Source organism: Oreochromis aureus, linkage group 20, assembly GCF_013358895.1.
Source record: "Oreochromis aureus strain Israel breed Guangdong linkage group 20, ZZ_aureus, whole genome shotgun sequence".
In the NCBI taxonomy this organism is placed as follows: domain Eukaryota; kingdom Metazoa; phylum Chordata; class Actinopteri; order Cichliformes; family Cichlidae; genus Oreochromis; species Oreochromis aureus.
The window spans coordinates 30,805,859-30,829,194 of NC_052961.1; the positions used below are offsets into that span (position 1 = coordinate 30,805,859).

General features: G+C 40.3%; 1 protein-coding gene across 2 annotated transcripts in view; it reads right to left on the reverse strand.

Annotated features, from left to right (window-relative positions):
• plxnb1a (plexin b1a) overlaps positions 1 to 21,719 on the reverse strand; it is a 72,906-nt gene extending 51,187 nt beyond the window's left edge. The window contains exons 1-2 of one of the 2 annotated variants that reach the window (XM_039604342.1): positions 21,611 to 21,719; positions 21,380 to 21,485 (exon numbers count right to left, since the gene is read on the reverse strand). The gene's annotated coding sequence lies outside the window, so the exon portion shown is untranslated. Of the gene's footprint in view, positions 1 to 21,379 lie in introns of both variants that reach the window. The other variant, XM_031728260.2, reaches the window with a different exon arrangement.
• Between the last annotated feature and the right edge of the window lie 1,617 nt (positions 21,720 to 23,336).

The following is a 23,336-nucleotide window of genomic DNA, read 5'->3' on the forward strand; positions in this document are numbered from 1 at the left end:
ATTTTTAGAGACTGGCTTATTGGAATGGTAAAGTACCATTAAAGTACCACACTGGAATTCAGTGAGCTTTTTAGAACAGCCTATCCTTTCACAAATGTTTGTCTAAGTAGATTGCATGACAAGATATGCTTGTAGTGACGGCAACACCTGAATTCAAAGATGTGTGTGGCCCAATATGGTTGTCTAAAAAGTGTATGTATGCAATGCAGTTTATGCCCTGCTAACTTTTTCACCCATGTGTGGTCATTCTTAGCTCAAAAAAATTAAACTAAATTAAAAAAAATTTACAATTTAATATGGAAAAATACACACACACACACACACACACACACACACACACACACACACACACATACACACACACACACACAAAATGGAAACACCCAAAACCTAACACTGAGGCTTCAAAACTCAGAGTCCAGAACTGAGTAGATCCATCTGTTATACAGTCTCAGCGTACTGTAGATGTCTCTAAAGCTTAAAGAGTAACAAGACCATTGCTAGGCTGAGCTGCTACTCCTTAATGGCGAGAGAAAGAAGAATTGATTCTATAGCAGAGTTGCATTAATATTTTATATTAAACACACGGGCTCTATTCCATTTGCTTCATAAGCCATTATCATACTAAAGACTGAAAATTATGGCAAAAACTGACCCAAAAAGCCATTAGCATTCTGTCAACAAACAGACAAAGGACGTTTGAATAGCATCCCTGTGCCAGCCGAGGGTCTCATTTCAGACCGGCCATATGCTCGGATGAAGCATCACGTCATCAAGGACGCGCTAGTACGCTCATTGTGTGGCAGAATTCTAAGCAGGCAGCAATGGGACGTGCATGTGTATTCATTTGTTTGCGGATGGCCTGCATACATTACCACCTACAGCTTGTACAACCACATCGCTACTCGAAGTTGCGCGCACGCACACACACACACACATATAACTGCCTCTTCTTTCACGGCACTCAATAGCCTAAGAAAAAGTCCTTTGTCGTCCTTCGTTGTCGTGACGACGTGCCTGGATCCAGTGAATAGAGAGTGTAGGTCCAGCTCTCCCAGTCTGTGGGCATTTTAATCAGCTTGTCACACTGTCTGTGGACTAAGAACACTTGAGCTCTCCTCTGCCCTTCTTTAAGCCAGAGTTGCTTCTTATTAGGTTTTTTTTTTCCACCATTATTTTATGATTCAGAGGCTCTGGTCAACATCAGCCCTGATTTTCAGCTGGATTATTGAATTACGGAGCTCACAATGACAGAAGAAAGTGCCACATGTAGCCACGAGACCAATAACAGTTAATATGCCTGGCCTGAAACCAGAAAATCTGCTCTGCTTTGTGCCAAACCTTCAGTTTAATAAGCTTTATGGTTATGAAACATGCAGTGTGTCTTCTCAGATGCGACCCAGAAGAAGCTGAAAGTAACCCTCTTCTATTCCCAGAGGAACTTATTGCTGGATGTTTGAGTTTGAAAGAAAGACCCATGAACATGATCTGTTTTATTCATGCAGCTCATGACCCCTATCCAACCCTTGACTCATAACATGCTAAGTGGAGCCAGTCCTGCATCCCCTCCTGTCTCACCCATCTCAATATATACTCACGCCTGTGTCTCTTGCTCTCTCTCACTCTCTCTCTCACCATAGCCCCCCCCCCCATGCTGGTATCTCAGGCGCCTATCTGAATGCCGCACATTTTCTGAATGCTTGGTGAGGGATTCTTTGCTGCCGTTGTCCTGCACCATTAAATCATTATATCAGTTCTTAAAAACAACAGAAATCATTTCCAGAGGTTAGGCAGGCCCATTTTAAACTTTAGTTGAAAATATGGTCAAATCAGTTGGAAATATGAAACTACTGGCAGCCTGATAAATGAGCTGGGTCACTTCTGCTTTCACACTGAGTCTTCTGTATGTTTGCACAAATCAAATATCAGCAACCTTTAGGCTACTTGTGTAGGCTCTCACGCAAAGGATTCTAATGAAGGATGTCAAATGATGGTGACTATAAACATTCCTCCATTAATTTCTCCCAGCCTTGGGAAGACGAGGAAAAACATGTTGTTTTGTTGCTGCTACTTGGTTGTTAGGAACCACCTGACATGTCATCGCCTGTCCCTAATAAGTCACTGGAATGGTCAGTAACCTTGCATGCATGCAAAGGCAGTCTACTTTCATCTAAGACGTGTTTCATCTGCAGCCAGGGCACCCATGCTGACATAATCCCCCTGAAGCCTCTAAAAGGGAGTAGTGACAGGCGTTCCTAATTCACATTTCATTCTGGATCATGCTCTACAGTCCAGCAGGGTTTTTTTGTCCATTGGGTGGTTACTGGTGGGCACTTCCTGATCCTGGTGAGGTCTTTACAGAAGGTAGAAATGGCTGGTTAAACAGCTCTAAAATCAAAACGCTGCCATGAACACTAACAAAAGATAGTTGGGCAGCTATCCAAGTAGAAAAAAAATCTAAGTAATTGATTGAGCTATGTGACCAAGGAAGGCGTAACTAGGTATCGGTGGTTACGAGTGGAGTAAAGATCTTACTCAGCAAAACGTGACGTCATGCCTCATTGATGGTCATTATTGACATTGATGAAAAAGAACATGATAATGCAAATATTTTTGTAATAAAGCATAAAAAAAGATGCACATTATAAAACATTACCCAGAACACCAGTATGCTTTGTCAGAACTGTTACAGAACATTTACCAAAAGCTGCTCTCCCCACAATTTTTGCAACCTCCCTCATCTCCTGATACCCTAAAATTGCTCTAATATTCTCACAGCTCTATTTTTTCCTTGCACTTGAAACAGTTATTCTTTCAACGAAATACCTATTAAATATGTATGTGTGCAATGTAAAAACCATCAGATTACCAGATTACCATGGAGTTAACTTTGCAAAGCTTGTAGCAGGATTTAGTAAGTGATTAGAAAATGCCCACTGGTGAGGAACAATTGAAAGAATACATTTAATGCAGGAGCTAAATACTGAAGGCTTCAGTCATAATATTTTGACAGTTTACCATTTCCTGTTGGTTCCTTTATGTTCAAAAACGTCTTCGGCTCATTTAGCTTCAAAAGTGGCATTGGAGTGTAGACAGGTGGAAGGAACATCCTTGCCTTCTGTCAACAAGCCGTGTGAAGGACAGCTTCATTAGAAAGAAAATGGACGTCCCCCACCCCCGCACCACCAATTCGTGGACACGCCTATGCCACCCCCACCCCCATCCCCCAGCTTCCTGGGATAGGGCAAGGGAACAATCTGAGCAGGTCTTTTAGAGTGGGAGGTCTTCAATTGTCAAATGCTTAATAGACTGTGCTCTCTCCATCTTCCTCAGGAACATGCAAACACACACACACAAACACACACACACACACACACACACACACTGAGAGTGTCCATACTTGCAGACATTACCCTGCTATCTAAATAGGTGGCAGAAAATCAAAGATGATTGATGAGTGGAGTCTGGTTGTGTTGAAGGTCTAAGGTGTGTGATTGTGATCTGGGGACAAAAGAATCATTGCCAAAGGTTAAGCATATGACAAAACTCTCAGGAAGGCAAGAGGAGGATCCTAGATATCATTAATCACACAAGAACTGCTGTTTATATTCAAATGTCTTCTATTTCAGTCAATAACCAACAATGTCATTGACATTTTGTGGTAATCAGCTGCAGTAACATCGACTGTGGTAACGTCCAGCCCTCGAGCCTTGGTTTAGAGTGTGATCCAATCAATGCTTTCTTTAACATGTGTTAAAGCATAATTTAATATGTAGGGAGCCACAAAGACAATGTGCTCCATAATGAGATGGCCACGCCACAACCGCCTCCGACTGGGTCGTCAAGAGGGTACGTGGCTGCAAATCAGTAAATCTAAACAAATGCCAACCAACCTACTGCAGGAAGCATTCAGAGGTCTTTGTTCAAGAAGGGGCACGGGCAAGGACCCAACACTAATATGGCTAATGGCTTAAGGAACCCCACTGCTTCTTTAATTGAAGCTGGCTCTCTGACATCCAGTGGGGTACAGAGAGGAGAGGGTGAGATAAGAAAGAGCAAAGGCGAGACCCAGAGAGAGTCTGGAGAAGGTTAGGATAAGATTTAACTCAAATCTTGAAACAGCAAGGAGGGTGTGTGTGTGTGTGTGTGTGTGTGTGTGTGTGTGTGTGTGTGTGTGTGTGTGTGTGTGTGTGTGTGTGTGCAGCGCATGCATGTTTGGGCCTTGCAGGTCTGTGTGTGTGTGTGTGTGTGTGTGTGTGTGTGTGTGTGTGTGTGTGTGTGTGTGTGTGTGGGGTGGGGAGTCTGCATAGGGACTGTATAGCCAATCAGGATTTCCCCAGAGGTCTTAGGACACCTGGGATCATCAATGATTGATCAAACTAGATGCTTTAACCAAAGGGAGAGGTGGGTTTTAAAAAAAAAAAAAAAAAAAAGGAAGGGGATGGGGAGGTGAAGAGGCAAGAAATACAAAGAAATCTGTTTTATGTGTGAGTGCCTGTATGTGTGATAATAAAAGAGAAAGAGAGAAAGCAAATTCTAACAAGACAAAGGACAGAAAAGACCAGAAAAAAAACAACCAAAGTGGCCAAAAAGAAAAAAAAAATAACCCCCAGAACAAAAGAGAGGATAAAGGAAAGCCAGATTCAGCTCATTGTATGTGAATCTAAGAGAGGCCGCTGTGGAAGCAAACATCCCCATCAAAGCCAAACCGCTGCAGCTCCAAAGAGACCCTGCTGCCTGCCCACATGGTTTTGGTTGAGCTCAGACCAGTGAAAGGAAAACAGAATCTTAGACTGATCTGTATGGGCTAGAAGATAATGCTAGGTACGCACGCACACATGCACGCACAGTGCCCTCACAGTAACTTATATAGATATAAACTACATCATTGGACAGGTTAGACTAGAACAACAACAAAAAACTGAATTTCATTTTACTTTCCCCAGCTTTAAAAAAGGCCCCAGCGGCTGAAAGTAGGTAAGACCATTTACACAAATAGAGTACTACGTTTCGATTTCAAAGGCTACCATGCAAAATCTGCTATAATAAGACTACAGTGGTTTTCCTTTGTGCCCCTCGTCATGTTCACATGTCTATGAGTAATGAGCAACTCCCAACAACTACTCTAAAACTCCAAAACAAGATGGGTCTTTCTATAATAAAGTTTGCTTTATTTTTATATATTTCAAGTTGATTAAGACATTTTTTCAAAATAAAACTAAATTAAGTCACATTATTTGATCTTTCTTAGCTTTAATGAGTGAAACTAGACATTTATTTCTAATATTTTGAATGTAAAGTACATACACATTACTTTTACTTATAAATTACATTTTATTTGCACTAGGTCAACATATAAACTACCAGTCAAAAGTTTTAGAACACCCCAATTTTTCCAGTTTTAAATTGCATAATTTGCAATAAAATGTCTCACTGCACTCTGAAATAAAAGCATAGTACAAATAAGCAATTGGAGTTAAAAAAAAGAAATCATGGAATCAATTTATAGATCAAAATGTATTCTAAAACTTTTGACTCAAAGTAGCCAACTTTGGCAGATATAACAGATATTGTAGGTTGCTTAGTTTTCACTCTTCTGTCCAGTTCATCCCAAACCAGTATGATGGGGTTTAAGTCTGGAAACTGTGCTGATCACTTCATGTTTTTAAGCTTACAGTCTTGTTCTTTTTTCCTCACATAGTTCTGACATAGTTTGGACTTGTGTTTTTGGTCATTATCTTGCTGTAGGATGAACTCCTGACCAACTAGGTGCATACCAGAGGGTACTGCATGGTGCTGCAGAATGCTGTGGTAGCCGTTTTGGTTCAGGGTGCCTCCCACTCTGTACAAGTCACCGACCCTGGATCCAGCAAAACAGCTCCAGACCATCACACTTCCTCCTCCATGTTTGACAGTTGATGCCACACACTGTGGATCCATCCTTTCGCCTACTCAACAACCTACAAAGATCCTATGTGATGGAGCAAAATTTCAAATTTTGATTCATCAGTCCATAAAACCTTCTTCCAGTCTTCTGTAGTCCAGTGGCGGTGTTTCATGGCCCAGGCAAGCCTCTTTGTCTTATTCTGATGTCTTAGCAATGGCTTTCTTGCTGCAACTCGTCCTGTCAAGCCAGCAGCTCGAAGTCTTACAACCGCTATTAAGCTGTGCTTAAAGCCGTTGTCCTGTGAGCCGCCAATCACACAAGCTGTTAACTCTCAGAAACTTGTCCTCTGATTCAGTTGTGGCTTTGGGTCTGCCAGACCTCTTCCTGTCAGAGTTTGCTGCAGTTTCTGAGTGCTTTTTGATGGTGAAGGAAACTGTACTCGCTGACACCTTGACTTTCTTTACAATTTCTCTGTAGGAAAGACCTACATTTCAAGTGTTATGATGGTCTGTCTCTCTTCCATTGTTAATTGCCATTTTCTCACCATTTTTGTAGCAAGACACTACTTTCTGCAGTACAATACTGTTTAAGTGATGGTCACGAGGGTATGTTACCGCAGTGTGTTCCAACACTGCTTTTATGCAGACAGAGGGGGTTGTAAGTAATCCAGAAAAGTTGGAACACCTGTAGGAATTAGTAGCACCAGCTTTAAAGGCTTGATCAACCTTCACTGCTGCAGAACAGCTTTAAATTGTTAACCAATTTTGTGTTCCTTGAAAAAGGCCTTTTTGTATAATTCTGAAATGTACATTATTTTTCAGTTTTGGGTAACCTTACCTTTCTTTAACCTCTGGCAGTTCACCACTTACCTTTGTATGACTTCAAGCTATTCATTGGACTTGAATGACTTGAATTGTAATAAATAAATGGAAAAATTGGGGCATTCTGAAACTTTTGACTGGTTGTGTATATTTTGTTCACATCTGTATGACAGACACCTGAGAGAGCAAAGGAAAGGGCTACCAACGTTACACTTGGTGAATTGTAGTTAGCATTAGTGTTTATTTGTTATTTTGGCATATGTATATGCCAGTTTTCACTAACATATGTATATATATATATACATATATATACATACACATATATATATATATACACACACATACATACATACATACATACAGGCTGGCACAGTATCAAGAATCCAGTGATGTGTACCCGAGTCAAAGGCTCACCTTCCTGTAGATGGAGCATTTTTAAATATGCTTTATTTGATGAAGTCGTTTGAAGGATCCGAGTACCTCAAACCACTGCTAAAGACCCCTGCATAGCAGCTTACATTAGCTACTTGGCTGCTCTGCTTGGTACTATGTTCAAACTAGACATGTGACTCAAATATCTAATAAAATCCAAATGCAGATAATCTTGTACTCTTGGGTTCAGTGAAATGTATACAGTATTTGGGTCTGATTACACAAAACTAAGAGTAAAACTGGGGCTGAATGTATTATTGGATAAAGTCCTGCAAACTGAACCTTTAACACATTAGGTGGTTTAAGTACAGAAAAGGGAAGTAGAAAGAAGAGTCCACATATTTTTAAGACCTTGAATCTAGAAGGGTGGTGTATTTTTATTTAGAAGACAGATTATGGGACTGTTGTTGTTGAGCTCCACGTGTATTGTAATCGTCATTGTTTGGAAACGTAGGGCACGGCTGAGCAGTGAAACCTGCTTGTCTCGGCGGCTGGCTTTCGAGTAAAGCAGATTGGCTCCGAGGGTTGCCTGGCATTGTTGCTGAATGTCTGAATAAAGACTCAAATCCACTCCCTGTGTCAGCACTGCTGCTAAGAAATGCATTATTAATGAGAATAGTCTGACTGATGCTTGGGATTAATTACAGTAGCTATGAAAGGAACCCCTCCCCTTCCCCTTTTTTGTCAGAACAATGAACCCAGCAATAATTTTTGTCTTTTCATTCAAGATGAAAATTAAACAGTGCAAGTGGTTTACAAGAGTCTTGATAGTGAAAACATTACCGTGTGGTTAGATAATTTACACTCCACACTCTGTAAAGCGTGCCATACGCCTCTTATTTTTCTACACTTTGCAGAGCAACAGTTGCACTGGCTGCGTTTTTGTCACCTGCTTGGTCACATGGTGAAGAACTAAAAAGCTGAGAGCCCTTTCCCTGTAGACCACTTGTAACCTCTTTTGTTAATAGGCTCCCTGATAATGCAGCTGGGTGATACATCACAATACCACAGCCAGCTCTCTCAGTGAGAAGAACTTTGCTTTTATAAGTGCTTTATGAATCATTTCATTTAAGGCAATAAATGCTCCAAATGAACGGCATGAGGCAATAAATCATTCTCATGTCAGTCTGAGTTCCTCTTTGGAATTTTTACAGTTATTTGAGGTAGGTTAGATCACTACCTTTATATGCTGCTCTTTTATTTGGCTCCCTATGTCTGGATTATTTTTCCCTCTGAAATAAAAATAACAACCCTCCCAAAAAATAGCAAAAGAAAAAGAAACAACAACACACAAACAGGTCTATACCTATATAACTACAATAAAATAATATATATAAGTTTATAACTAAAGGTAATTGCAGCTGTCACACTTTATAATCATTTACTGTAATCAAATAAAATGCCTTTTTTTACTCTTAGCTCTGTGTGATCTCACAGAGAGCAGATATTAACATTGTTATCTCGAGCACGCAGCTGTTGGTGTGAGCACAAAGGCGCCACCGACCTGCTGGTCAAATCTTTCGGTTGAGAGCAGCAGTCAATCAGAAGAAGCCTAGTTTAAAGGGAGAGGGAAAGAAGGTAAAATTCCTTGTTTGAGCCAAAGCATTACTCATCCATCAAACTATTTTCTAACATTTATCCAGGTTCAGGTCGAAGGGGAGCAATCTAAGCAGACAAGCAAACTTCCCTTTTCCTGTCCACCTCTTGCAGCTCATCCAGGGGAACGCTGAGATTTTCCCCAGCCGGCCAAGAGATATAATTTCTGCCCCTGGCCCCAAAACACCTCACCTAGGAGGCGTTTCAGCAGCCATCCTAGTTAGATAGTCGAACCACCTCAACCGGCTCTACTCTGAGTCCCTCTCAAATGACCGAGCTCCTCACACTACCTCTAAGGGAGAACCCAGCCACCCTTCAAAGGAAACTCATTTCTGACGCTTGTATCCGTGACCTCGTTCTTTGGGTCACTACCCAGATCTTGTGACCATAGGTGATAGGGAAGTATATTCACTGGTAAACTGATAGCTTCGCTTTTACACTGTGTACAACTGAATGTGATTACATTCCAAGAAAAGTCAAAAACTACCAATAAGCGTGATGCACGTTTGTCATGTCACGCCAAAAAGTTCCACTGTTTGCTGAAAAACTAGTAAAATTAATAAAAACAAGTAAAAATGCACTGTTCATGATAGCAAACTATAACACTGCTGATTATTTAAAATTATCAATAACAAAACCACTTTCCTGGCATTCTACATTATAAGCAGTGTGTATCAAACCACAGCTCCAACCTGGCATCAACAATTCCTCCACTTTTCATTTTGTGCCCAGCTTTTATACAGAGGTGTAAAGAAGTGGCGTTTTTAAGGTATTTTTGAAAACAAGAAGAATGCAGAATAGTGCCAGCCTCAGCCTGCAAGTGAGAGTGCTGCTGCTACCTTAAAACCACAATTCTCAAGCCACATTTGTCTGGCTGTCATACAGCTGACATGACTGGGGTACAATTTTTCTCGCTAATCTTGCAAAAATAAAAGGTCCTGACAATAGCTGATGACTGGGTGATCACCATGTGAATGTGGCAGCTCCTCCATCCTCCTCATTCATCATCCCAACACACATAGGCAAAAATGCTCATTCGCGCTCACTACGGGTTGTTGTTGGTTTCAATTAGCGGAGGCAACATCTGACACCGGGACACTGGATTCTCTATTGATTGGCTGAAGCTTTAGAAGTGCATGTGTCAAGGGCAACTGGGGTCAAACTGTGGACCCCCAGGATAAGAAAAGATTCAAAGAATGACAGAAGGGAGGGACAGAGGGAGGAGAGAGAGGCAGGCAGACATGGCCTATATAGATATGGCTCTGTAAGAAGAGGGGGTAGAGGAAGATCCATTTAAATGGAACACAAAGCCAGAAGGCCAAGGTGTGTATGCGTATGTGTGTGTGTGTGTTTTCATGTGGTGGTGATGGTGAGAGGATAAGAATAATCTGGTCTGTAAAAAGCAGTTCAATATTCAAGGTAAAATTGCATAAATGCATACTAAATGTTAAAAAATCAGCTTTGGTTAGTCAAGGGTTAAAGTTAGTTTAGGATTGGGAATGACTGTAGCCAGTGCAAACGTGTGCGTGTGTGTGTGTGTGTGTGTGTGTGTGTGTGTGTGTGTGTGTGTGTATGAGTTAGAGTCTGGTGGGGGGGGCGCTTCAGCAGCTGGACAAACAGACTTGGTCTGACTACTGTTCAACTAATGGAGACCACATACACACACAGGCTCAATAACAACAACTTGTGGGCCGTTTCTCATAATGCCAGCACCCTCTTTTATGTGAAAGCTTGATCTTAGAATAATAAGCAGGTTGCATAGCTTGTGGGCTGAGCCTGTTGGGAGGTATCATTGGTGTAAACTCAGAACAATAAAAGGGGCAGAGGACCCCACCTGGAGATAGATGCCGTGTAGCAGCTACCATCTGTCTACAACCATGTAGTCAAGCTCTATGTATTAAATGTCTCTGTGGCAATGAACTTGGGAAAAACAGCAAGCCTGATGTTATCCAAAGGGAAGGTGCAAAGGTAGGTGAGGTGCAAAAATAAGGGTGCTGGTATCTTTCTGTCAACTCCAGCATGTACATCTACTGTTACACCAAGATTTAACTTTGCTGCAGTATTTTCTTTTATGTATTATGTTATGTCTGTTATGTTGTACTTATTATGTTATGTTTCCATCTGTAATAAATTCAAATTGTTTTGTGCCCATACTTTGCTACATTGTTGTGTTGCTGTGTACTGATTTCTGACTTAAACCTCCAACACACAGACATGAGACTCAAAAGCAGCTTCCTTTTTCCAAGATTCATTCTTATACTGTACGCGATGGACACAGTCACCCGCTGCTATTCTGTGTATTCTGAACCCTCAGCGTTAATGTTTTGCCTGGCACCATGTTAGTTTTTTGGAACTACAAGTTACTATATTTGGACAAGAGGCTGGAGTTATCAGGTAATGCTAGCGACCTTGGTTAGCAGGCAACATTTAAGTTGCAAATTCATTCACGTTAAATAACTTAGCCAAGAAACAGAAAAGAAAAAACCCCACTATGTGCAGGTGAAGTTCTTTTTTTAACATCTCTGAGGTTAGCCTATCCTCTCGTCTTTCAAATAATAACTTTTTGCTTTAGTGACTCCCTAGTTTAGAGTTACTAAATTATGTGAATCATCAGATATCACAAACACACCTATTAATTGTTAAATCTAACAGAGTGCTTGCTCCAGCATTGAGCATGGAGAAAAATTGACTATTTTTATATAAAAAGAAGTCTTCTTAAACTATTAGCTATTCTCATTCTATGTATTCCAGTGTGGTAAGAATCTTTATATAAAAATGCGTCACTACTTCAATGTGCTGCTGAACATGAAACTCATTTTTCTGAAGAAGTGAAAACAGTCCCACAATAGAGACACTTGCTTTCAGCTGAATTGCGGTGCAAAAATCTTTATATCAGTTTCATTTCCTTCACACCAACAGCCTGTGAATCGTGCAAAGAAACAGATTTACTCGTTCATGTTGGGAAAATTTTCTTACACTGTGCTAATTTCCAAATACTTAGTTTGCTGTGACCAACAGAGCAGGTGAGCCCGGAGTGTGACAGAACTACAGAGGTGCACATCAAACATTCAGGTGTCTATAAAGATCCAGTTACTGTGTTTGGATGATTTCCTCCTGTTCACTTACTGTGTGGTCGACTATGCTGTAACCACTATGAAAATCTATACTCCCCGACTACACCCAGACACACTGTGCTCACTTTGGTTAGCCTCCCCACTGCCACATCACTTGTTCTGTTACATACATATAAAGTAAACATAGCCCAGAGCACCCATACATTTGTTTCCTGCAACAGGAAATTACATTTCAGCTCTCCATGTCAATAAATAAATAAATAACCCAATGTATATTTTATCCATTATACGTACAAGAGTTATTGTTGATCACCATCTATTAATGAACCATGACTCAAGCCCCTACTGAGATCTTAAGCTTGCAGAAGTGACTGATAGGAAAATAACACTGATACTGTTTTATCCTGCTACAAATAATTTATTTTGTGGTACTTAAATTGTATGACTGCTATATGATTAATGCACTTGTCATCCTCTTTTCTTCTGTGCAAGAAGAAAAGAAAACATAATTCTGGCACACATCAACACAATTCACAAATTTCCAAAACAAAGTCTGCGGCTAGGCCATGGTTAGGGTTAGAGTTGGCTTAGACCTCAAAGGGTTTACTATCAGAAGACAAAAAAAAAAAAAATCATGCAAAATCAACCAGTGCAAGTTGGAAAGTTTGGGGCTTTTGGTCACATAAATGAAGCAAATTTCAAAGTTTGCTTTGGCAGGCATTATTCACTATGCTGTGACGTGTCGTGGAGCAAATTATGACTCAACTAAAGCTTAATCACAAAAGCTTGCCACAGCAGGTAGCTCCATGTATTTGATTTGGCAGGTTTTTATGCCAGATGCCCTTCCTGACACCACCCCAAAGGAATCTGTGTTTCCTTCTGATATCAAACCAAGGATCTTTTACCTTTTAGGTGAATGTGTAAACCACTACACCTTGCAGCCACTGTTAAGCAGAAATGTATAACAGCAGCCACATGTTGGATTTAATTCAGTTTTATTTATATAGCGCCAAATCACCTCCATATGATTTATATAGTAAAGACCCTACAATCAGCTGACCCGCTTTGAATGCTTGCTCATAGGAGGACATCTGATTATTAGGGTTTTCTCAGACCGTGGGAAGGAAAAACTCCCTTTTAACAGGAAGAAACATCTAGCAGAACCAGGCTCAGGGAGGGGCAGCCATCTGCTGCAACCGGCTGGGGGTGAGGAGAGGGAGAAATCTTAACTAAGTGAAGCAGTATAGCAGTAGGAGCTTTACTCCTTAAGCAGACCATTTCTGACTTTACTTTATACTCCTTGCGTGACATATGGGTCCTTCCTTTTAGGGCCTATATTTTGTAAAACCTCCCCAAAGGGGTTCAGGAGTTCAGTTCCTTTTGTTCCTTTTCAAACGTAAAATTACTTAAAAAAGGCAAAAAATGTATTACGACTTTCTTTTTAATCCAGTGATTCCAAACGCCAGCTGCAGAGTAACAGACATTTTAAAGTGAAATGTGGCATCTACCATAGCAGGGGGGGAAAAACAAAAATCTCAGCCAATTCAAAATGGATTTGACTATAGGATTATTACAGTGCATAACTTCAGCACTGACCTAGACATGAACATACACAAATCAAGCAAAAAAAAACAATTTCCACTAGGGTTCTAGCTTCCTTATATCAACAGCCTTGGCTTTATGTTAATAAGCAGGCATGTTTTGATTATGGCCGACTGCCAACTGGATCATAGAAATGCGGCAGACTAGTGGACCGCCATGGTCGAACCGGTCAAACAAACCATCTAAATGATTTCCTCCTCTTTCTGCTGCAGCTGCTGCATTTGGAGTAAGCACACACCAAATCCCAGTTTTTCTCCGCTACACTCCGCCCACAAGGCCAAGATCCTTTACTAAATTATACCATTCTGCTCGTCTCCTCATCTAATATAACATTGAGTGAGCAGCCACTCAAACGCTCGGAATAGTCTGGCAGAAAAGCATCTCTCTGTCAGTTCCCATGAGCTAGAGAACAGGGTAATTTAAAGCCACTTTTCAGGTTCAATACCAGCCTTCCGGAGAAATCGCACATAGAATGAGATCAGCATTTCCTGCTGACTTACTGTGTTTAAGCATAATTGGAAGGCCAGCATTTATTGCACAACTAAACAAAACATATATTCAACGCAAAGAAACTAAGTTAATAGATTGTAGAACATAACTTTCTGAATTTACTCGCCAGACAGATTAAAAAATTCTATCCAGAATTTGCAGATTAGCTGTCAGATCAGTTGTAACTGTTGAATCCGTGCTGCACATGAAATCAAGTAATGTCTGTACAAAAAAGCAATGGCAATCACGGAAGTAGGCTACCCAGATGTTTGCATTCATTAAAAAAGCAGAAGTGGGGCCAATTACTTCCAACAGACTATTGAGAAAAAAAGTAGAACTTGGAAAATAATATATTCAACAGGGTTCAAGTCCTGCATTGTTTGGTTTATGAAGGATGGGACTGTGAGGTACATCAACACAATAATACCAAGACAACTAGCTATGGTTGGTAACCTAATGTTTGGAGGAACGTTATTGCACGTTTTAAGTTATTTCAGACCACAGACTGTAGCTCTTCCATATCCTTGACTTTTTTGACATCTTGCTAGCATACATGTAATCTGGAAGGCTCATTGTCACATGCGACTGTCCAAATATCAATCAAAACTTTCATGTGGTTTGTGATTTGTTTTTAAATTAGCAAAGGCCAGCTTTATCTTCCCTACGCTCAGCCTGAAGTGGACTTCATACTGAGCGGTCCTTGAGGTTTTATGGTTTACTCTTCAACTTTTTTTTTACTTTCCCCCAGTTTCTCATTAATCAGGAGGAAGCGTAAGAGGATTTTAGTTTTATCCACCATGAAAACCTAAAGTGCCAAGTGCGCTGATTTGAAAGTGAAAGAATAATCGAGAGCAGCAAATGTAAATATTGTCCAATCAAGGAAGCAGTTAAGTAGCGAGTTGCATTTTCAGTAAGGTCTGAACTAAATTCAACTTTTTCAAATCCAAAGAGCTATTGCTCAAATAACCTCATTAATACCAGTGACTGTTTAACACAGACAAAATAAATGGCATCAGTATGGTTTACTGATAATCAATAGCCTTGGACAGTTACAGCTCTGCCCTCATCCCCTCTCTTGAGTAGCTTAAGGGGATTTAATCCATCTACTATCTGTTGACATCTAGACTGACACGCTAAAAATCCCTTTCACTGCTGATAAACCTGAGGATTAGACAAACAGCCGAGTAACAGCAGACCCCTGCAGACAATGAAGAAAGCAAAGCTGACTAAGCCTCCGGACCTTACTTTTCAAGTATACAAACAAGTAATCCATTAGCTCAACTGACAGCAGAGTGAAGCAGCTAAGTTGGGTTTGTTTGATCAGCCAATTCCCACAATTTTATCTTGACATTTGTGCAAATGATATTGATCATTCATTGACCACTGGTGATTTTCAATTGTTATTAGTCATTAATTCTAGCCCGATCTTGAGAACTAACAGTGAAGGAATGATAACACCCATGGCAGTAAAAGGCAGTTGCCAGTATACCAAAGAGCTCAAGCAGCTCAGGCATGTCTTATAAAAAAGGAATGCTCCACCTGTGAGTCAGCCACATCACTAGCATAACTCTACTGGGTCCAAAGGCAACTGTCCAGATGCCTAGGGCTGGATTTCAGGGACAACAGTTTAGTGGGAAGAGGGTTTATGTTTCTAGCTTTGCAGCAACTGGACATACATGTAACTGTCTGATAGTTTAGGCACCATGGACTCAAATATGCACACAACTCTCTGTAGCGCCACCAAGGACTAGGCTCAGCAATCAGTCAGACCCCTGATTACCATCGGCAGATCCAACGTCATCAGTGATGTCTTAGACACAAGCCGGTGCGAAGAACTGGAAAAGAGCAGAAAGTCTAACCTGAAATCTAATGAAAATGGTTGCATTATGTACAACAAAAAGATGCTGTTTGAACAGTCCCTGTAATGATATATGAGGGTGATGCAGATCGAGTTCCCACAGCAGTGTCATTTCACTGAACCTTCAACGCAGAATATAAATTATGCTTATTAGTCACATTTCTTCTGAAGCCTTCTGGGTTTTGACATGAACAAGATCAAGATGTCATTTCCTTTTAGCTGTTGTAATGAATTAACCCAATTCAGCAAGAGTGTCTTATATGTATTGTAACTCTGTAGTGAAGAGGGAGGGTTAGGGGCCTGAAGCAGTAATACAGAATGGGGCAGCTGGGGGTTTAAGGTTTTGTCTAGAGCATGGGCTGCAGCCAGAGCTGAGGCTCTCCAGGGAGCTTGGTAAAGGGACCAGGGATGTGGCTGAGGCAGGGCACTGGTGGATAGTGGCACATGCACAACTGTCCCACGGCTGAGGGCTGCTTCAGAACAATAAAAGCCACACCCTCTGGGTTTAATAAGGCATGCCTTCTTCGGACCTATTGTAAGAAGATTACCTTTTCAAAAAGGATTACATGAATGAGGATTAATGTTGACCTTATTGTTGTATTAGCTAGGGATTCTATGCTATTCCGGATATTGAATTTTTTTTAATCCAAATTTTGATACTTCATTCTGAACACCGTCTTCTCAGATGAGGCTGCCCGGCATAAAGGGATAGCAATATTATTGCTACAATTCAGCCACGGTACACAAACACCTACAGGCCAAAATTACGGAAATATCAACCCCCCAAGAAAACATCAGTATAATATTCAAGCTTTCCAGCTTCATGTGCAGGTGTGATAAGCAATCCAAAGAACAAAGGGAGGAGATGAATAATTTAGTTATGGAAAATAAAAACCCAATTAAAAGCATTTATTTAAGTTTATAAGAAAGAAGAAAAAAGGGCGGACAGCAAAATATATGTTCATAAAATATCAGCTAGGAAAGAGCTGCTAACACAACAAAGAGAACAAGAGGCACTCCTTTATCCACCAGCATTATTCTGCGATGAGGTAAGTAGCTTGCTCAACGAAAGTTTTGTAAAATAAACATTATTAGTAATAGAAGTTACTGTCACATCTACACTCATAGTGAGATTATTTCATTTGTATACAAAATGCTGTTTCCTGTCCATGAACATAAAGGTAAGTGTGGTAAATATTCCCGACACCTGGGCAGTAACACATCTTCAATCGACCACATAGGACGCATTATGCTTTCTTCTAAACTCAGATGAAATACTAGATACTGTACACCACACTGCAGAAACGTTTTTAGGACACTGTCAGTCAAGCACTCCAAAACACCAAGTCTGCCTTTGAAGTTTCTCTAAATTACTCTAGAATATTACTACTTTTCTTTGTGGAGTTCCTCAGAACAAAGTACAATGAAATTGTACCTTTTTGAGTGAATCTAATTCAAATTTCTACAAACCTGTTAGATTTCCCATTAAAAAAAAAAAATCTTTCCTACATTTTCCAAGGGGCATGTTCTAAAACGTAGGAGATAAATTGTTAGATAAGGTGTTGTAGACAAAGAAGTGAGACAGTCTAACCACGATGAGTAACCAGCTTTCCGCTTCCTAACACTGCCAAGAAATGAAACCTTATCTGTGGATTGGTGGTTATCTGGGCACCCCCATCCATCTGCTTAGTTAACTGATTCTACCAAGAAGAGTTCAAGCTGAATTTTTCACTCATTATATTGTACCCTTCTAGCGGAACCAAAGATATGAATCAAGGTTCAGTATGTGACACATGTGTGTGTGCGCGCTTTTCTTGACAAACGCCCTGTGCCTCTATTGTAAATCCTGTATGGTCAATAGGATGAGGGAATTGAAAGGGGGTTTCCATTTAAGTACGGTGAATGAAAGCTTGCTCCTAATGAAAAGGAGTATTTATTAGGCTGCCAATCTGACTGTCAGCCAACTCCCGCGAGGGCTTACTGAGGCCTAAGATCCAATCTAGCCAGGAGATAGCAAGCGTATCTGAAGCAGGGTCAACCAAATGTGAGTTGTCTTAACTAAGCTTGGAAAACCGATAAAAGAAGCAGCTTGGAGTTAGAGAAGAGAGGAAAATACAGGCCGAGAGCTTGAACAATGCCTTCTAGTTTCCTTTATCTTCCTAGGGATGCCTGTGGCCACAGTGGTGCCCCAGCAAGTGTTCTCTGCAGATTCTCCACTCCCACACCCTACTACCACAAACACACACACACACACACACACACACACAGAAGAATGTACCATAAGGGACCACCAGCTGTTGCAGTGACCGATACGGGGAACGCCCTAATACTTCTATCATCAGAATCTGGTGTGCACATTGTCCCCCTCTCAAACACTGATGCACCTACTTGGATAGGCTGTTTGCCCTCTCATTTCTTTCCATGCGAGTTCATGTTTCTGATTATGATTAAGCAAACAAGTGCCTTGAAATCACCTAACAACTTAACAACACAGTTACTCATTAACAAGCGCTCATCAAAACTCAGCAAGGGATCACATCCTTTCCTGTTTTTATGATTACGCACCAAGCAACTGATGCCTGTGTTACTAAAAATGCTGCTAAAAATATATCTCACATCCTACTACGGTATGTGACACCCGAGATGAAGGTTATGGATGAGACGGCCTGCTGAGGAGGCGTCTGATTTCAAAAGGAAAAAGCACTCCTTTTACTGTTCCCACTCATTTCCACTTTTCTCGCTGTTGAAAGGCAAACTACTTAACCTACAGTGCAGTCAACACTTGATACCTATAAATCAAAAAGCTCTGTCCTTGCTGCATGTGTGCTGAGCAGTCCTGCTTCTGTGACTCACAGAAAGGGCTAGAAAGCGGTGGTTTGAGCAGCATCACTTTTTCAATGACCAGCTGCAGCTGAAGTGGCCTTCGACCCGTTCCTCTCTGTGTCTGAGAGGTTTGGGCTCCGGAAGAAACCTAAATGCTTGCTGTATGCCACATATAATGAGCATAATGAGCCACAGTTTGATTTCAAAAGCTCTCCATGTAGAAATGGCAGCAGCCCTGCGATACTGTTTTGGGTGTGACCCAGAAGATTTCTTGTTGTATGGAGTCTGAAACCTAACAAAATTTAACAAAAGGTTATAAGTGAAAAACAGAACTAAATTAATAGGTGTTCGTTGAAAGAATATAAAACATTACATGTTATTTTAACCATTCCTGATTTTTATTATCATTCACTTTTTACTATAATTTTAAACTCCTATATTTTTTAATGTCCACTGTATTTTTTTTAACTTTTGGATCTGTGTGTGGGTGTGTTTGTGTAATGAGGTTCACTATCTATTGTCAGTCATACATTAGAAACTCCTGAAACAGTAGCTAAAGCAATGTAACCTAAAATTTAAAGCTATCAAACACACTAGCTAATGTCACTTCAGACTTTTATGTTAGTTCAGAAAATTACAACATATTAAACACAACTTATTATTACTGTCAACTTTGATAAAGACAAGAAAGATGTTGCTAAAAATGAAGACAATATATGAATATATGCAAGTTCTCATTAGCTAATTCAAGCTAAAATGTTTGCTAGGTTATACTAGCTACAGCTCAAAGCAGTACAGCAGTATATGGATCATGGATGCACTGACTGTTAAAGTTTGGTTACCAGTATTTAGAAAAACCTATGAACGACAATGCCATGTTCTTTTATTATTTTTATTCCACTTTTAGCGTTAGGCAAAACCAACATGATTCATTAAAGCTCTACCAATTTACTTACAGACTAATGTTATCAGTTGATATTAGCTAGATGATGATTTACCAATATCATTATTTTTAATAGCCAATAAATAAAAATTTTAAAAGCAAAGAAGAGACAGGGAAAATCATCATTCAGCCATGATACAAGTATTGATGCTGCATAGTTTGTCCACCAGAAGTTACTCTGCAACTTCCCTAATGAGGACAACAGTTAGTTGGAATGCCACACATGCATAAGCAAGTGAATAAATAACACATTTTATATTTTAAAACAAATGCTAAGTCTCCAAATATCAATATTGTCCTCAAATGTCTATAGCAGTTTGGCTCTAATATTCATTACAATCTTTCAGGTCTTCAACACCTTATTTTGTGACACTGTGACACAAATGTTAGCCACCATAATTGGTAATATATTGTTTGCCAATAGGCAATCCAATCAGTCAGTTTGTCTGATATCACGCAAAAATGTTGATACCAACCAATACTGGCAACCATAAGCTATATTGGTATATTTCTTCAAAGAGCATTTACATTTGTTTGATTCGATTTATAGGGTGCCAATTCACAACAGCAGTCACATCAAGGCACTTTATATTGTAAGATAAAAACCCTCAAGGTAACATAAAGTTTTATATTGCCTTTTGCAAACTTTTCATTCAAGCACACAGTCAGCTTACATGGCACAACTGACAAACTGGCTTTAAATCTATGAACAGTGTAACTTTTCTACAAAGTGATAAAGCAATAAAAAGCACTTTCTTTCATCCCCCACAGTCCATCGTGGGTAATGCGATATCGTGCTTTGGAACAGACCATCAGCAAGCAGATGGCCAGCTATTCCAAAAGTGTCTGGATGATAGGACCTACATAAGTAAGGTTCAAGACCGAGCTATGCAGCCATTAAAAATGCATATGAATTGTCCTATCAAAACATTTGACCCCTTTAAAAAAAATGGGAAGAAAGCCTGCTCTCCATCACTGACCTCTCACAAGACTTAGAAGAGAGTTTTTCTGGAGGCTCTGATTTGACTCAATCAATCTAAGCTGTTTCTCATGTTGCTGGATTAAATCTGACAGCTGTTTTAAAACAGGAGAACCAGCTGTTGAGCTACAGTCAAGCTTCCTTTTTTAGCCATTTCAACCAAACCACGCATTCACCCCGCACTCAAGAACATCAATCTATGAGAGAAACATCTCTGTCTTAGGGCGAGCTTCCTCATTGTCTAAAGGCTGATTAGATGTTTCTCGTCACCACACGCGACATAAACAACATCCACAATCATTATCCAACAATGAGAGGGAGTCCATGTTCACGCCTCTAAACGCCGGTGAACTCCGTCAAGTTCAGTGAACACAAAGTGCGTGATTTCTGTTTTCCAAATGAGGCAGTAAAGAGGCAGCCGCATATGTCCGGGAGAATGTTAGCAGGTGAGCAAGGCATTTGACATTTGGCTCGCACAGCTCATGCACATTCCTACATCAGCTGACAAAGAGGGTGCGCACGGTGGTCCCGCTCTGTGTCCATTGTAAAGCAGTCTGGTCTGAGTGTGCTGGGTAAGCTGGCACGGAGACTGCGCGTGACGCTGACAAATTCTGTTATATCCCAACAAACTGCGAGCACAATACTGCAAAATTACAAAGCAGGCCCACCTTCCATGTCAAACAAGTGCCTAATATGAGTTCAAGTTATAATAATACTTGTAAATGTTCCAACATTATGCCACCAAGCAGGTTTCTGTCTTTAACAAAGAAAAACTGAATAAGAATACAAGCTATTATTCTTAATTTTACAAGAGGTTCTTTTGCCACAACTCCCGCATGTTTTTAAATTTTAATCAAGGATGGCCTTGAACTTACCTGTTAGGTGTAAAGCTGGTGAATCAGCCGTCCATAGTGCTGACTGCAGTGAAACGGAGACTCACATCCACGCTAACAAGCAGAAAGTATCTGTTGGGGTTAACCTCTACTTCGCGATTCAGACGGGGAGGAAAAAAGAGAAAGAAAGAATTTCTCAGCGCAGTTTAGAAAAAACAACTGAACGTAGAAAGAAAGTCCCAGTCCTGTCCGGTGGGTGTGTGTGGGTGTTACCCTCAGAACCAGGAGCGGTCTGTTGTTTGACCGCAGGACGGGGACCTCTACTCAGCTGAGAGGGTTCAACAGCTTTGCGGCTGAGTGAGCGTCAACGTCCGAGTCTGTACCCGCGAGACCGGATGATAGCCTAGCCTAGAAAATAAAAGCCTCGACTGTTTTATACCGGAAAAGACATTTTATTTAGTAGTAGTAGAAAATATCTCCACTTCTATTTTTTTTTCACTGTGGATTGGATGACTGAAAATATGTTTAAATTTAACAAATCCCTCAATTAGTTGTCGGAAGAGTCCATAAAGTTAATTCATTTCAATTCAGTTTTATTCATACAGCACCAAATCACAACAACAGTCGCCTGAAGGCGCTTTATATTGTAAGGTAGAAACTACAATGATACATACAGAGAAAAACCCCATCATATGATCCCCTATGAGCAAGCACTTTGGCGACAGTGGGAAGGAAAAACTCCCTTTTAACAGAAAGAAACCTCGGCAAAACCAGGCTCAGGGAGGGCCGCGACCTGTGCGTGCGTAATTCAGGCCTCGAGCCTAACTAATAATAATTGCTGTTATTATAAGTAGAAATAGTTGTCAGTAAAAGGTGTGTAAGTCTTGAGGATCATAACAGATATTTGTATTTACATTCACCTGCTTCTTTCTGCAGTTGGCTGTGGATAACACAATGTGCTTGCATATACTTTCTATATACAAGCTGTATGTTCTTGGAATATGGAAATAATTCAAAAGTGCCCTGGTAAGTTCAATTAACAACATTAACAACACCTACCACGGTCTAACCCAAATTATGTTCTTACTTGGTTTAAATGAGTGCATTTAACCTAATTTAAAGTAGTTTTTCAAACTTCACTTATTGATATTGAGTTAAGTGTACTTCTTGCCCAAATATACCAAGGAGCATAGTTGTGCAGACTTGTTTCAGTTTGTAGTTTGTACTTGACGTTGTTTTTCTAAAGTGTTGCTGTAGCTGTGCGGTGTATGACGGACAGGAATGGAGCAAAACTGAGATCTCACATGATGTGTATAGTGTGGACTCAACTTCACCTTAATTTTTTTCTTTTTTGCTTTTTTTGTGACAAAACAAGCTTCTTAATAACAACTTGATAAATGTCTAGAGAGAAAGGGAAATAGGGAGGGAAAGCCTGCACAACTGCCTCAAAAAAGCAAAACCAGAAGAATACAAAACTCTCTTTCTTTCTCTCTCACACACACACTTTATCTTGCTTATAGCTGTCTCCATCTTCAGTAACTTCATCCTTACTTCCGTGTTCTATATCGAGGCTCTATAACATGAGAGGATTATTTTGAAAATCCACATCAGACGTATTGCACTTCTCCTGTTGGCTTGACAGCAGGGTGTAAGTTCATGGAGCGTGGTGACAGATTTCATGTAGCACGGATGTACATTAAAACTTGATCAGACCACATGCTGAGAGAAAAGTATATATTCTCGGACAGTTCAGTATTATCTGTAATTGGGATTACCTTTACTTATTAGTTTGGATAACAGTATGTGACCAGGGTTCACTAAGGTTCAGATGATCATGATGACGAAAGCTGTCATCACGAATCTTTGAGGAAGTTTTGTGGTTGTTGTTGTTTGTTTAAATCTCCAGTGAAGTCGAGTTTGTAAGTCCTTCAGGATGAAAATGAAGTGACGTCAAAAGCCGGGACTCTTCCCCTTGTCTGCACCAACCACAACGATGTGT